The sequence below is a fragment of the Quercus lobata genome, chromosome 5 (assembly GCF_001633185.2).
Source record: "Quercus lobata isolate SW786 chromosome 5, ValleyOak3.0 Primary Assembly, whole genome shotgun sequence".
NCBI classification, from domain to species: Eukaryota; Viridiplantae; Streptophyta; class Magnoliopsida; order Fagales; family Fagaceae; genus Quercus; species Quercus lobata.
The window spans coordinates 80,395,487-80,409,520 of NC_044908.1; the positions used below are offsets into that span (position 1 = coordinate 80,395,487).

Sequence of the window (14,034 nt, forward strand, 5' to 3'; positions counted from 1 at the left end):
ATATATATATATATATATATATATCTACTCGTCCCTTCTGGTGTGATTGTCACAGTCCTTGTCACCTAAGGCAAAGCAATGCCTAATTTCTACTACGAAAGTAAGGTGACATGTTGCCGGATTTTTGCCGTGGAAATTTGGCATTTTGTCCGAATGCCTTAGGAAAGCATAGATTGGGACCACGCCCATTCAAAAGCCAAACCTCAAAGCCCCTATGCATGCAAAGCCCCGAAAGCCTGCCAATTTTTGAAAATTAAGGTTTTATCAAAATAAAGGACTATCCTTGAACAGGCATTGTGGGGTGCCTAACACCTTTCCCACATGTAACCAAACTTCCGGACCTAAGAATCAAGATTTTTTTGCCATCCATATTAGATTAGGAAAAATGTCCTTTTTCTTAGCCTAGGATTGGTAATAAAATCAACTAGAAACAGGTGACCAATCACACCTTAGAAAAACCTAATGATTAGTGATGACTTCACTTACCTTTGGTAATCCCTTAAAACTTGGCCCAGATTCCTGCCATAACGCCAAAGGTAGACCTACCTTCCTTCACCGAGAGAGAGAGCGCCTAAAGCCCTGCGCGAATCACGCCCCACACTGTTACACACGCGCATACCCATCATTAGAGAGGGGGACCTCCAACGGGGCCCACGCGCGCAAGAGCGTCGCCACTACTGGTGGTCGAATGAAGGCCCACAACGGTGACAGCTCTCCGCTCTGTTTTAAGGCCGGGTGTCTACAGGTTGCTCTCAAGAAGTTATCTCAACTAGATTTTGACACCTTCTACACGGCATGTTAGCTAATATGGAATTGCAGAAACAAGTTAATTTTCGTGAATAAAAGTCCATCCTCTATGGATCTGTGGTCATGGGCTGAATTATATAGGCTAGAGTATGTGGAAGTTCAACAAAGAAACACCAAAGCTCCAACTCGTCTTTTCCCAAAATGGCAGCCATCTCCCTTAGATTCAATTCATAAATTGAACTTGGCCATTTCATAATCAAGGAACAGCTCATCTATGGGGGTTGGACTGCTTATTCGGAATTGCAAGGGAGAAGTCTTAGCAACAACATGTTGTTGACAACAAAAGAACTTGAATCCTGTTTGCACAGCGGCTTCAGTGATGAGAATGGCTCAGTTGTTTTGTCAAAGCATCTATTTCTTCGAGTTGTATGTTGAATGCAATTTTGCTAAATTGATGTACCTGCTAATTTCGGATAGAATTTGTCCTCTTGAGGTTGTTTGGATACTCGAAGACATCAATCTTTTTAAGGATAGTTTTGCTTTTATTTCTTTTCATATTATACCTTTATGATGTAATCTTGCTACCTTAACTTTGGTTAGTACTGCAAAAGAGGAGGAGGTCATTGTATGGTTAGAAGAATGACCCTCCTTCCTCTTCCCCATCTTACAGCGTGATTTATCATAAATAAAGTCTACTATCATTTCTGCTCTAAAAATAAAAATAAAAATAAAAACCTCAAAGTTTTTAACATGTTTCATAAAGTTTCTACCACACCACACCACACCACACCACCACACATCTTTGGTGCGGTGGTCACTCTACAAATATAAATACTTATGGGGTGCAAGGGCCAGGATTCAAGTCTCTAGGAGGAAACTCTATGTACATATACGCTTAGATTAGGAAAGAGTAGAATTTTTATCTTGTGTAAAAAATAAATAAATAAATAAAAAGTTTCTATCACATTTATTCAGTTAACACTTAACACTGATAAACATTACATTACTAATTGTATTCAATGACTTTGAGTTTTAAATGAAATTTGCCCAGTAACTCTAAGGTTTAGATAAAAGTATATGAAATGGGTTCCAGTTAACTCAACTGGTAAAGTCTCTGATGGTTGTATAAGAGATCTGAGGTTCAATCCTCGCCTACACCAAAAACTAATTGGTGTCTTAGTTTGATGATAAAAAGCTATCATTAGAAGTGGACGCCATAAGTTGAAACTCTCTCTATAAAAAAAAATTAAATAAATAAAAGTATATGAAACTATATGGTTAAAATGAGATATTCTCATAAATTTGAGGTTTGAATGGAACAATTTGAAAGTTTTAAGGTTTAAATGAAACATTTCCAAATTTTTAAGGATTAAAAGGAATTTACTCAATCTTATTTTCAAATGAATAAAATTAAAATACCCACATGCCCATCAATCAACTTGCTTACTCAAAACGGCCATATAGAGACATTTAAAGAATTAAAAAAATTATTAAAAAAAAGAAAAGAAAAAAACAACAACAACAACAACAACAACAACAACAATGTAGCGTTCAATCATTCAATAAAATAATGTCTCATTGTTGTTCTAGTCTTCTAGAGCATTAGGTGTTTTTATTTTTTTTATTTTTTTTTCTTCTTCTTTCTTGGGACCATTGGATTTGTTCAACTTGGCAGCTTTGGAAGACAATTTATCCTAAGCCACGGATTCAACCCAGTTCCAACTCAAGAGCGAGTTTCATCAAAAAATAAAAATAAAATAAAAAATTCAAGACCGAGGAAGATCAACAATCTCACTTTTAAGCATGGAAATAACAACAGATATGATAGGCCTATCTTTGGCAAATTCTTGCACACATAACAAGCCGACATGTATGCATCTCAACATCTCCATTTCACAGTATGGTTCATATATCATTGGGCCTATTGAGGCTATAATGTTGTTTGCATTCCACAATTTCCATGCTTGGAAACATCAAAACAAGATTGAAATTCTTAGCATCGGTAATGAAAACTATTTGAGGTTTTAAAAAATATGGCAATGAGATAAGGATGACTTACAAATCCTAAAAGGCTCATGAATTGCTCATCATGATAAAAGCTAGAGTTTCTTCTCCCACTTAGTACCTCTAGTAACAACACCCCAAAGCTAAAAATATCCGATTTTTCTGAAAATCACCCTTTCATTGCATATTCAGGAGACATATAGCCACTAAATTTTTAACAACAAAACACATCAAAATCTTGTCATCAAATAGTATTACTAGTATCTAAATGAACTGACTAAAATGAAAGGTACTTACTATGTTCCGACGACCCTGTTAGTATTGGCCTGGTCTTCATTATTCCCCAAAATCCTGGCCATTCCAAAATCTGATATTTTTGGATTTAGCTCTTTATCCAACAAGATGTTACTTGCCTTTAGATCTCTGTGAATAATCCTTAATCTAGAATCTCTATGAAGGTAAAGTAGAGCTTGACCAATTCCTTCAATAATGTTGAAACGTTTTCTCCAATCCAATAGTTTTTCCTTATGAGGATCTAATGAATTTAAACAAAAGCATTAAGAGAAACTCACAAGATGAAAGGACATGAAATATGATAATAGAAGTTCTAGTGGTGAAGTTATAAGAGAACTGCAAAAGTCTATTTAATTGAAGTATCACAACAAAGAACATTGTTCAAATGTTTCAATATAGTATAACAGTAATTCCTATGCAAAAAACTTTTATTACTCCTAGTATAATACATTGACATTTATATATAGAAAATTTAACATTGTAACACATTTGTATTATACGAATAGGCATCAAAATTAACTAACCAAAGAGGAATGCATCCCAACTTTTGTTTGGCATGTATTCATAGGCCAACATCTTTTCTTCTCCATCAACACAGCAACCAAGGAGCCTAACAAGATTCCGATGTTGAAGTTTAGAAATTACCGCCACCTCATTCATAAATTCTTGTGACCCTTGTCCAGAGGCTTTAGAAAGTCTTTTTACTGCAATCTCTTGTCCATCCGACAATTTCCCCTATAAACAAACATCAAAAAGTTGACTAGACATTCAAATTATTAGACAAGAAACCTCTAGTAGAGTAACCATTACCCTGTATACGGGTCCAAATCCACCCTCCCCAAGCTTGTTAGATAGGTGGAAGTTGTTTGTTGCACTAGCCAGTTCCTCAAAATTGAATAGTAGTAGCTCCTAGACTTTAACTTGGTCCAAGTTGTCACTATGAAATTTTGGTTGTGCTTCTTCTCTGTTGAATAATAAGATCTCCATTGCTTTCTTTTTCCTTGCTAATGTCCACTATAGTAGTCAATAATGAATTATATAGCAACATTTACTAGTCCACTGAGCTAATTTAAGTGGGAATATTACCTTTTTGTTTTGCCATCTACCTCCACAATAAACAAGAGCAAATGGAAAGGAAAATTGCTCCTGTGATCACTGTGATTGTGACAATTTTTTTCACATCTCCTACTTTACCTATAAATCGGGGGGGGGGGGGGAAGTATAATACTAGTTAAAAAAAAAAAAAAAAAGACTACAAAACGGTGTTAAATAAAGAGTCTTTTTACACTGATTTACTTGGTTGAAGTTAAAAGACAAAGTAACCTAGCAACTAGAACATTTATGGATAATTTGAAACCTAATTTTCACATAAAAATATAAAACAGAAACAACTTACCAAGTTCTGAGTAGGCCACACGAATGTAAAGATTGACTCCAAAACTGGAGAATTGCTGTGTATCAAGTAGTTTATTTGTCCAAGATATACAGCCAATACCAGTGTCATATGCATATGCTATACAAGAACAATTCTCCAAGCATTGCTCCCTGCAATTGTTTTCAAAAGCAATTGACCAAACTGCAATGTCTGGCACTTTCATCATATTCAATTTCAAAAAGCCATCTTTTTTGCCTTCTTCAACTCCAGTGTTCACTCTCTCACACTGCAATAGTGTCCTCCTAACACATCCACTAGTCCAATTTCCTCAATTCCATTCTTCTGTATTATTTGGTTCGAAACCCTAGAAGCAGCTGCAAATTGGTGAATTCTTCGGATTACAGGTTCCAAATGCCCCACACTTGCCATAAACATCACACTCAGTCTACAAAGCTAACCACCCAGTATCCTCACTCCCATTATACCAATCTTTTTGCACTAGATTCCCTTGTGAATTCAAGACATAAATAGATGGGATAGTCTTGTCTGCAAAATCAAAAGTTAAATAAAAATTTCCATCTTGTTCATTTACAAAACTGAATTCGTAAAGATATACATAATTCATATCCGGAATTCCAATGAAGATCCGACTGTTCCATGGACCACTGCACCAATATGGGCTACCATCGTTCCAAATGAACACTTGAGGAAGACCAAGAGGTTGAATACTGATAGAGAAGATTCCAATGGATGGATCAGAAGGGCTTTTCCAAGATGTAATCTACACTTTCTTACCCGTTCTTACATTAGCACTAAGCTTCATATTTGGCAAGAATGTATCCGAAGGATATTCGAAACTCGCCCATATGATTGTCCCTGTAGTCTTTTCTTACAAGACAAGGTTCCCTGAATCCAAAAGCTGGGCACTTGAATTGGGAGCAGAGTTTGTAACATTCGCTAACCAAATTACCTCCTTTTGTCCATTTAGTAGCACAAAAAGTCCTCAGATATAGTAAGAACCCCAGAAGAATCCCTAAGAGCATCCGCACTAGATGTGCTAAATGTGCCAAATGCCAAATATTTGGCACACTAAACACCAAAAACCCCTTTTTATCAGATGTTCCAAATCTTATAAAATTTGCAACATGCTACAGTATCCTCACAAATTTTCCACAGTACAGACATATGTGGCATATGCTCTCTTTTTTTCCCTCTTTCTCTCTCATCTCTCCGTCATTCTCACCCTCAAACCCTAATCCTCTCCTCTCTCTCACCCCAATCCTCTCCTCTCAAATCCCAACCCTCACTGCTCTTCCACGCCGACACCAACGCTGATGATCACTTCCACGCCGATCTCTCTCTTGCAATGGTTTTTCTTTTTCTTTTTTTTTTTCTTTTTTTTTTTTTTTTTGGGCTGTGGTTTGATGGGTGGGTTGGGCAATTGGTGGGTTTAGACAGTGATGTGTGGGTTCAAATTGTGTTGGCTGGATTCAGTTCGGATGGGCTAGGCTATGGGTTTCGATGGATGGGTCGGCGATGGGTGGGTATGGGTCTGTTGTGTTGGTCGTTGAAGCTTTTATGGTTAGGAGTAATGTCGATGTCGATGGCGGTGATGACGAGGTCAGAGTCTGGGTTGACAGCAATGATGATGACGGCAATGAAGATGGTGGGTTTGGAGTCTGGGTTGACTTGGATTATGAAGGTTTTGGGTTTGGAAGTGGGTATGGGTGAAGGTGTGGAGGCGGTGGGTTTGTTGGGGTTTGTGGTTGAGGTGGTGGGGCTTCCGATTTGGTGTTGGTGGGCTATGGGTTTGTTTTGAATTGTGTTTTGGGTTGTGGATGAAGATGGTGGTTGTGTGGTGGTGGTTGTTGGTTGTTGGCAGCAATGTGGTGGCTGTTGATTGTGTTTGATGAGTTGTAAATATTATTTTAATGTGTAGTAAATATTATTTTAATGTATAGAATTGAATAATAAAACATCTGATAAATGGAATGTTATAAAATGATGTGGTAAAATAATAAAGTAGACCTTTGGTGTGGCAAAATTGTATAAATTATGCCACAGCTGCTGTGGATGCTCTAAGAAGTTGCTGTCTGTTAGCTACCCATACAACTGTAAATACAGAAATGCTTTTATGCCATATTCCAACATATCGATTGGTAGAATTTTCTGGGCTGAAGAATCCCAGGTTGAAAGCACTCCCATTGGAGGTTATATAGTCAAGGTCTTTGATGGGCTGAGAAGCTGTGATGGTGTCTGTGGCAGAACCAAATTCTAAACAAACGCAACATAGCAAGACAATAAAAACGGACATACTTGTATTTCGAACACGTCCCATAACTTGTTCAATGCTGAGAATGAAGATTTTAGATGCCAGGAGCATCATTCAGTCATTGCTTCTTTTCATTCTTTTCTTAAAGAGCTGCATAGTTGAACTTTCTATTACTCAAAGTCAAAGCAGCCCATAGTGACTCAAATGTGAAACAATATTCATTTGTCAACTTGCTCGTGTTTGCTCGTGTTTGTAGCAAAATATATTGAAATTAGACACCCACTGGATTGCATTCACACACAAGATCACTATAAAGGCTTGTGAAAAAACTCACAAACTTTCTTCTCAACAATTTAACATTTCAGCATCAAACAACACAATGGCTCCATGCATGGAAGCTTCCATGATCCATCTCTAGGAAGGCAGTTGAATTATTTTCTTCTTATTTTGACATTATTTTTGTTATTAGATTTTCCATAATAAGAATCATTTATATCCACCATTTCATAAAAGTTAGACTAAATATTTCCACCATTTCGTAAAAGTTAGACTAAATATTTTTTCACTAAATATTTAGACTAAATATTTTTTTGCACTCCTTTATATCCACCATTTCATACACATTTCCACAATTAATGCTAAAATTAATATACCCATTTTGAAAAGCAGAAAAAAAAGTGTTCGTATTTAAAATATAAAAGTGGCTGTGCGAAATAGATATATAAAAGCAAATTCAAAAAAATAAAAGCCGGATTCTCTTAAATAAAATAAAAGCCGTAAAAGTTATGAACCATTAAATGGACAGAATTTGATGTTGTTGGGTGCACTGTGAACATTGCACTGGCACCATTGCTCCAGACTACATGGTAAAGGCCCAAATGTTTGGGCGTGTCATTGTTAGCGTACTTTGGGCCTCTTGTTTCAAATAGAAGGAGAAGCCGAGAAGGCAATGATAGTACAAGCCCACAAGAGGAAGGATAAATTTAAATTTAAAAAAAAAAAAAAAATAGTACAGTGTCTATTCGAGGGCAAAAAAGAAAAGAAAATATTTTCTTTAATCGTAAAACATGTACAGATTGATTAAAATTATTAATTTATTTTTTTTAATTCACCTTAAAACTAGATTGGGACCCAACAGATGTCAAGATAGATTAGTTTTCTATCCCATTTTATTTGAGAGGTTTTTTTTGGGTATTTGTTCAAAATGTGAATAAATTTCATGTTGAATCGTGTTTTTCATGCATACCCTTTAAAATTCTAGTATGTAGTCATTCAACTTGCATCACATACCCAAAATAAAATATAGTTTCATTCTTAGATATCACCCACATGTCATAGAATAGGTCCTTTCATTTTTTTTTTTTTTTTTTTCATATAAAATAATAAATTTTTAATTAAAATTTCAAAAATCCTGCTTGTGAAGAAATTGGCTAATGCGACATAAAACTTCTTACTTTTTTTTAATTTCTTAAGAAATTACACATGAGAAATTGTTGCATTTAACAATCCCATGCAGCATGTAGATGGAACATATCTATTAGGAATGTACACCAAAGCAAAAAAAAAAAAAAAAGACAAGAACAATCAAGAGTGACAGTGATGTATATCCAGAATACTCTAACTCTTGAATATACAGCACAGGTTTTAAACCTCTTTAACTCACTCATTTTCCAATATGGGATTAACCCACTGTTTTTTCTTTTGAGAATACTAAGTATTTTAAAACACACACATCACATTAATAACATATATTAATCTTTATGAACACACATATATATATATATATATATATATATCGAATTAGTAAGCCAAATAATATTGACTAACTAATTCTAAGAGCTTCTTTTCATTCTTCCTATCCCAGGTGTTGTTTCAAATCTTTGCATTATCATTAGTGGTATGCTTTCTTGTGATAATAAAAGTAGTCTACATTTTTCTTAGCATAGATCTAGATTGATATCCATTTTTTTAAAAGTTCCTTCATCTTAACATGCTTTTGCCTTAGTTGTTAGACTCTAATTTTACAACAAGTTCATCAGCTTAAGAATCATTGCCACTCTTCTTCATATTTACATGCAACAATGAGAGCACTTGCAATACTCCTGAAATCTATGTCATAATTTTAATCAATTTCAACATTAAGGTTGCGTTTGGCATTAGCTGAAAAATATAGTTTTTTTTACTAGCTTATTTTTGCTACTATTCATAAATCTAATTACACTTTTTAGTACTATTTATTAGTCTCACTATACTATTTCAACTAGTTTTTAACTTTATCTATAGTATTTTCAGCAAAAAGTTTTCAGCTTCAACTAAATAAACTATTCTCAAACGGACTCTAAAATTCTATTTTAATCCGATTCTATTTTTAATTGGGGTTGTTAACTATTTTATGAAAAATATTTTCAATATTTCAAGCACGTGATAGCATTTAGGAAATTTTAAGATGAGCCAAGTGAAATACGGAAGAAAATGATATTAGGGTCATGGATTTGAGACATTATTTTACCACATTTAATTAGAGAGAAAGAATATAAATAAAAAGCAGTAGAAACAAGCACAAAAAACACTAAATTGTGTTTGGTTTGGCTTTTTTTTTTATATAGGTGCGGTTTGGATTGAGATGAATCCTGCATTTGTGTTTGCCTTTTTTATTTTATTTTATTTTTTTTCCTTTTACCCAAAAGCACATGAACACAGCTGCCAGTGGGTCCCACAGCTACTAGTGGGTCCCGTGCACTGTGCACGGTACCCACACCACTTTCAACGTCCACACATTTGTCTGCAATTACACTGTCAATGGGTCTCGTGTACTATTTATGGAATCCACAAATCTCAACTTTTTCATTAAAAAAGGGTCTCACGGTACTATTCACACATTTAAAAATTATTTTGCTACAGTATTTTCAATTTTCAGTTTTCAGTTTTCAGTTTTAACAATAATAAGTTCAATCCAAACAGATCTATAGTTAATTTATTTAAACACAATTTTTCAAATTTTCATTTTCTATAGATACAATAATAAGCAAGCCCAAACAGCACACTACTACTAAAAACATGTGTACCTATTATCATTGTTATCTAGAATGAGAAAATCTACAAACACAAAAAAAAGTTCAAACCCAATTGATATGGCAAATTGTTTAGTAATAGGTTAAAAAAAAAATGTTTTCAATGATAAATCCGAATAAGAACCAATAAAAGCTTGTTAACTCAATTGTTACGATAGATGTGAAATTTTGTGTGTTCTTGGCATTCCTTGCCTAGACTTTCAAACACCTAGTTATTTCTTGAGTAAACTTAAATCAGGCTTCAAGATCCAAGTTCTGTTTAACAATCATGATATCTTCCATCTCGGGTTTACATTTTTTCCCCATTAATTACATTTATTAGCTTACATACATGCTACAGCATAAGGTGGGGCAAGCTCAATGCATCCCACAAAAGAGGAATACAAGAAATCCTCTGTGCAGTACAAACAAACTAGGGAAAACAAAATACAAGCACTTGGATTTCATCTTGTTCCGGTGTTCCCCACTCTTCGTAGCCAAAAAAATCTGTGCATCCATTAGCTTACTAGTAGATATCATATGAGATTGCTCAACCCTCTAGTCCAGGCACAAAATCTTCCTAGAATCAGACACTTACACAGAAAATCATGGAGAAAAAACCAGAACTCAATTTGTTTCAAACAAAAAATGTCTAAATACACCTGCCAAGCCAGTTACAGTGTTATACTCCTTTCCTTGATGCACAAAACTCTGCTGTAACACTTTGTAAGTATTACCCAATTTTAAGGAAAAACCTGTCAACCAGTTTCCATGGTGGTCCTGAAGGCCCTGACTGGGTTTCCCTTGCAGGTACCATGTTAAGCTTTGCTAGATGACCGGAAGAGGGGACCAGGCTATCAAAACTGATATTTTTGGAGCAAGAACTGTACGGATATCTAAGTGGAAAAATTCCCTTGCATGTTTTTTTATCCAAGAAAATATAAGTCGTGATGAGCAAAAAGAGTGCATGTTTTGTGAACCAAATATTCCCAGTAGTCAAGAGAAAAGGAAACAAACCCAATTAAGAAGGTGAATGAAAGAAAGAAATCAGTTCAAAGAAGCAAAATGTAGTACCAGATTCGATGCAATCTCATTGTAGGTCAATGCACGATTCCATTGACAATATGTTTGGAAGTTTGGAAGGAGAGAAGATTAGAGATTATCATATGAAAAGAGAGGAAAGAGGAGGAAAATACTTATCCCCATTTCTCTTGTTTTGACCTCCTTAAAAATAAAGAAATTGGAGAATATCCCTCCCTTTTTGGATGTCATAAAAATTAAAATGGGAAGAGAGGAAATGATAAAATATCATACAAATTGACAATTATACTTGAATAAAATTGAAAGGCTCATGAGATAAGGATGACTTACAAATTGTCAAATCCTAAAAGGCTCATGGACTGCTCTTGACCATAAAACCTAGAGTTTCTTCTTCCACTTATTAGTACTCGTTTCCAGTTGAATTGACCAAAATGAAAGGTACTTACTACGTTCCAACAACCCTATTAGTATTGGACTAGTCTTCATTATTTCCAAAAAATTTGGCAATTCCAAATCTAATATTTTTGGATTTAGCTCTTTATCCATTAAGATGTAACTTGCCTTTAAATCTCTATTAATAATCCTTAATCTAGAATCCCTATGAAGGTAAAGTAGACCTCGACCAATTCCTTCAATAATGTTGAAACGTTTTCTCCAATCTAATAGTTTTCCCTTGTGAGGATCTAATGAATTAAAACAAAATCATTATGAGAAACTCACAAGGTGAAAGAACATAAAATTTGAAAAAGAAGTTCTAGGGGTGAAGTTATAAGAGAATTGGAAAAGTCTGTTTCAATTGAAGTATGACAAAAGAAAAAAACTCAAATGTCTCATAATACTATAACAGTAATTCCTGTTGCCCACGGTGTGTACGTACACAGTGTGTGCAACAATCACTACTCATACACTGATATTTATAAGCAGAAAATTTACCTATAACGCAAATGTATTATAAGAAAGGGCATCAAAATTAACTTACCAAAGAGGAGTGCATCTAGAGTTTTGTTCAACATGAATTCATAGATCAACATCTTTTCTTCTCCTTCAACACTGCAACCAAGGAGCCTAACAAGATTCCAATGTTGAAGTTTAAAATTAACTCCACACCATTCATAAATTCTTGTTACCCTTGTCCAGAAGTTTTAGAAAGTCTTTTTACTACAATCTCTTGTCCATATGACAATTTTCCCTATAAACAAACATCTAATGGTTAACTAGACATTCAAATTATTAGACAAGAAACATCTAGTAGGGCAACCATTACCCTGTATAAGGGACCAAATCCACCCTGCCCAAGCTTGTTAGATAGATGGAAGTTGTTCGTTGCACTTGCTAGCTTCTCAAAATTGAATAATGGTAGGTCCTGGGCTTTAACTTGGTCCAGGTTGTCACTAAGAAATTTTGGTTATGCTTCTTCTCTGTTGAACAATAAGATCTTCACTTTCGTTATACTTGCTAATCTCCACTATAGTAGTGAGTAATGTAATATATGGCAACATTTACTAGTCCACTGAGCTAATTTAAGTGGGAATATTACCTTTTTGCTTTGCCATCCACCTCCACAGTAAATAAGTCCAGATGGAAAGGAAAATTGTTCCTGTAAATCAGTGATTGTGACAGTTTTTTTTTCACATCTCCCACTTTATCTGTAAATCAGGGAAAAACAAAAGAATAATACTTGTTCAAACAAAATAGACTGCAAAATGGTGTTAAATCAAGAGTCTTTTAAATGGTGTTCGGTTGAAGTTATAGGACTAAGTTTCATATGGTATTAAACTGGACCATTAGTGGATAATTTGAAGTGTAATTTTCACATAAAAGCATAAAAAAATAAACAACTTACCAAATTCTGAGTAGGCCAAATGAATGTAAAGTTCAACTCCAGAACTGGATAATTGCTTTGTATCAATTTGTTTATCAATCCAAGACATACAACCAATGCCAGTTTCATATGCATATGCTATACAAGAACAATTCTCCAAGCACTGCTCTCTGCATTTGTTTTGGAAAGCAGTTGACCAATCTGCAAAGTCTGTCACTTTCATCATCTTCAGTTTCAAAAACCCATCTTTTTTGTCTCCTTCACCACCAATGTTCACCCTCTCAGACTGCAACGGAGTCCTCCTAACACTTCTACTAGTCCAATTGCCTCAATTCCATTCTTTGATATTCTTTGGCTTGAATCCCAGGAAGCAACTGCAAATTGGTGAATTCTGTGGAGATTGATACCATCATATTCTTCATTATCTCAAGATTTGTGAGTGTTGATTAGTGCCTTAGGAATCATTGGAGCAACCCAAAATTAGCCATGGTGGCTTGAAGTTGCAATTAGAGCTCAGTCACAAATCCAGATGGTAGAGTAGAGAAAGGAATTGCGAAGTCGGCTGCAAGCAAAAGCTTAGAGGGCTTGAGTACATAGATATTATGCACTGCAACTATCTATTCTAGTAGATTGGTTTCGGCAGTAAGACCACAAAGGGGTTTTTCCGTCCAATTCTTGAGTTTTCCTCTTCAATAGCACATCCATGTGTTATGGCTGTGTTATTGTAGTTTTGATTTCTGTGGGCTATTCATTTTATTTGCTTATCCATGCTTAGTTTTGATTTATGTATTCTTATGTTAATTGGTTAATCACTTTAATTTGGACTTAATTCTTAGTGGCCTACAACTGACTAAATCTTAATCAAGTTAGATTTGATTGTGCTCAAATACTTATTTCTCCATTGTTTAGTTGACAAGAGAAAATAGGGGTGAAATAGTGGGACTCGAGTTTTCCATCTGGCCTACCAAATTGTCTTCTACCCAAATTGTTGCTGGTGGTATTGTGTATAGAGAATATTTTGTGTACTATGGAATCCTTAGTTATGGTTCCCTATTAGTTATTTTCATTGGTTTGGCTGGGCTAGCTATTTGGAGTCAGTAGTGTTTTAGGACAGCTACAAAATCTTCTTTTAGTAGCTTCCATGGATCAGGTCCTTGGGCCTTGTGGTATTTTTTGAGTTGAATGAAATCCTTACCGATTGATTAAAAAAAAAAAAAAAAGTAGTCAGCTGTTTATTGTAGCCCAATGGATTGAAAACTTGAACCGTTTTGAATTCATAATTAATTTAAAAACTAATTAAAAAAGAAATAAATAGGGCATATATGTAAGAATTAGCCACCTTGATTGAAAATGTCTAAATAAAATTAAACAATTTTCAAGGGCATTTTCTTAAACTACATAAGAAATAACAAAGAATAAACAAAAAATT

The 14,034-nt window shown here is 34.8% G+C and overlaps 1 long non-coding RNA gene and 1 pseudogene across 2 annotated transcripts; both read right to left on the bottom strand.

The window, feature by feature from the left end:
* Window positions 1–2,513: 2,513 nt before the first annotated feature.
* Window positions 2,514–6,758, bottom strand: LOC115991250 (annotated as a pseudogene).
* Window positions 6,759–10,008: 3,250 nt separating this feature from the next.
* LOC115989424 lies at window positions 10,009–13,836 on the bottom strand. 2 transcript variants are annotated; one of them, XR_004091921.1, is made up of 4 exons: window positions 12,627–13,836; window positions 12,321–12,429; window positions 12,048–12,201; window positions 10,009–11,972 (listed from the first exon to the last, which is right to left on the bottom strand). It is a non-coding gene; the product is annotated as an uncharacterized LOC115989424 (long non-coding RNA). The 2 variants fall into 2 exon arrangements; XR_004091920.1 differs by having other exon boundaries at window positions 10,009–12,201.
* Between the last annotated feature and the right edge of the window lie 198 nt (window positions 13,837–14,034).